Source organism: Poecilia latipinna, unplaced genomic scaffold (genome assembly GCF_001443285.1).
Source record: "Poecilia latipinna isolate Pla-1442-1.1 unplaced genomic scaffold, P_latipinna-1.0 Scaffold5526, whole genome shotgun sequence".
Lineage (NCBI taxonomy): Eukaryota > Metazoa > Chordata > Actinopteri > Cyprinodontiformes > Poeciliidae > Poecilia > Poecilia latipinna.
Genome location: NW_015118142.1, coordinates 7,466 through 10,182, shown reverse-complemented (window position 1 = coordinate 10,182; position 2,717 = coordinate 7,466). Strand labels below are relative to the sequence as shown.

Genomic DNA, 2,717 nt, shown 5'->3' with positions numbered 1-2,717 from the left:
GCCTTTAAATCTCAACTTAAAACCTGGTTGGAGCTGCTTATGGCTAAATTAGGGTTAGAGTGGGGTTTGATGTCTTTGATATTTTTAATGTTTTTATCTGTAATTTTATATCTATTTATTAATTTCTTTTATTCCTCTTTCTACGGAGCCTGGTGCTGAAAGGTTTGGAGACCTTGTCCTGTCAGGGGACGGGGCCTGGATAATACCCGTGTTAAACGGACGGCGGAGTCCGGCGACGACAGGCGCTTAACCGTAACAAAAGTATGTTTTTATCTTTTTTAATCTTTTTCTTCTTTTTTCAAAATCTCTTTCTGACTGTTTATTCAATGTCACATGCTGTTTTTATTTTGTTTTTTAATTATGTAAAGCACCTTGAAATGCCTTGCTGCTGAAATGTGCTATACAAATAAAATTTGATTGATTGATTGATTGATTGATTGATTGATTGATTGATTGATTGATTGTGGTTCCACATCTTGCCTTTTAGGCCCTATGTAATATTTTTTTCTCCAACTGAAATAAAATCTTTACATTTTCAATCACTCACTGATATTTTCTGTTTTCCCATAATGTATTTAAACTAACCAGAAATGAAAAGTCAAAGCAATAAAAATAAAACTAAACAGTAGTAATAAATGGTGGAAATGGCTTCTGCAGGTAAAAAAAAAGGAGTTTAAAATCTGACCAAATGAAAACTGACCTTCAGAAAACCTGGAGGAAATATGGTGATGAAGAACATCTGGAGGATTAAAGGAGATTCTTAAAGTCCTGAGAAAATAACCTGAAGTGCAGAGACCCAACACGGCCACCAGATGGCAGTAGTGAGTCAATGATGCAGTAGAAAGCTTTGTGTCTGACCTGTGACGGCCCGCTGGGTCCTGGATCTGATTCTGTGTAGCAGTTAGTAGTGTGTTCATTCAGCCTCAGAGTCAGAGGTGGAGAAACCATCAGAGAGCTGCTGGAGGACCCACACACACCTGGAACCAACAGGTATGCAACACCTGCAGGGTCCCAGAGGGAGCTGGTGGAGGAGATACTGGGAGGACTGGGAGATCATGGGAGCTGGAGCCAGTTTGACCTCATTATTAATTACAATGATAAATATTTAAAGATGCTGCAGCAGAATCTAACTAAACTCATATTTATGTATTTATGAGCTTGTCTATAGGTTCTCATAACAATTTTACTTTATGAATTAATATAACTTAATAAAATTATATTAATTCCTCAATTGTATTAATATTTAGCTTAATGAGTTTAGTTCATTTAAAAACCTAATGTAGAGGATGCAGTTGAAGGTTCTGGTTCAGCTGTTTCCTATTGTCCAGAACCTGAGAATCGATCCAAAGCCCTGATGAAGCTCCAACATTAAAACTATTGTATGACTAGAGACTAAATACTGACTGAAGTGGGGAACCGACTCAATCTGGTCTCCAGTTCATCAGAATTTGGAATCATGTTTCTTAACATAGTTTCAAAATTAAGAAATCAGTAAGTCACATTTTCTGTGGAACAAAGATGAAAAGAGAAACAATAAATGGCTCCATAAGTTTATCCTTTTTAAAAAGATTTGAACTGAAACCCAGCAGCAGACACCCTCTGAGTTCAGTTACAACTGTGTGTGCGCACGCATGTGTGTGTGTGTGTGTGTGTGTGTGAACCTGGTTTTTATATGTTCATGGGAACCTTTTGTCCCTCTACATTGTGGGGACCACTGCTTTTTGTGAGGACATTCTTGGTCCCATGAGGGAAAATGCTGTTTTAGGGTAACAGTTACAGTAAGTTTTTGGGTTTTTGTAAGTCACACAAACACATCCATGTGTGTGTTAGGATTTTCTTCACACATATTATGTTGTGGGGACACTGACCAGGATTTGGCCCCCCACAAGCGGAAATTGTGTTTTTGGGTTAAGGGATAGGTTTAAGACTAGGATGTGTAGTTTTTATGTCCTTTCTGTTTTGTTATCGTAGTGTTGTTCTTATGTTTTAAGTTCACATAAGAAAAATGAGGACAAATTTGTATTGCTGATGTTTCATTGTCCAGGTCTGATCCCTCAATAAAACTGTTGACAACCAAGACTAGGATATGTATTGAGTTTTTATTAGGGTTGGACTGTAAAAATGAATCAAAATCCATGGAAAGTCCCGGCAAAGATAGACAGACAAACATATCTGTGTGTGTGTGAGTGTGTGTGTGTAAAAGTAATTCACAAGTGGAGCATTGCATCTTAAAATGATTAATCTTAGACTCCATCCATGGAAGCCCCGAACACACTTACTAGACTCCTGTTTGCTAATTTCTCATCTGCATTAAACACTTTGCCTCTTAAAATCAAAGTTATGATTATTACATTAATTCTCCTTTTCAAGGTCCCTGTACTATAAACAAGATGAGATTGATTTCATATATTTCTTTAGATTTTTGATTTATATTACAGTAACATTAATTTTTTTTCTCTTTACCTTCAAAGATCCAAACATTTGTGGCACTTCTACACCTTCCTCCAGGTAACATTGATAAAGACACTTCAGCAACACCTGAGAAACAGACAGGTAATGAAAAACTTCTTCAGAGTTCCTCACAAATAAAATCATGGATCTGGGGAGTCAAACAAGTTCAGTACCAAACCACATTTTACTATGAGCGACAGATTATTGTCACGATCCGTGTTTCTTTGTGTTTATTTTTGAGTTTTTTCCTGTGTAGTCCTGTTCCT

The 2,717-nt window shown here is 36.9% G+C and overlaps 1 pseudogene; it reads left to right on the top strand.

Moving 5' to 3' along the window:
- Positions 1–644: 644 nt before the first annotated feature.
- Positions 645–2,717, top strand: part of LOC106943595 (E3 ubiquitin-protein ligase TRIM21-like) — a 9,060-nt pseudogene continuing 6,987 nt past the window's right edge.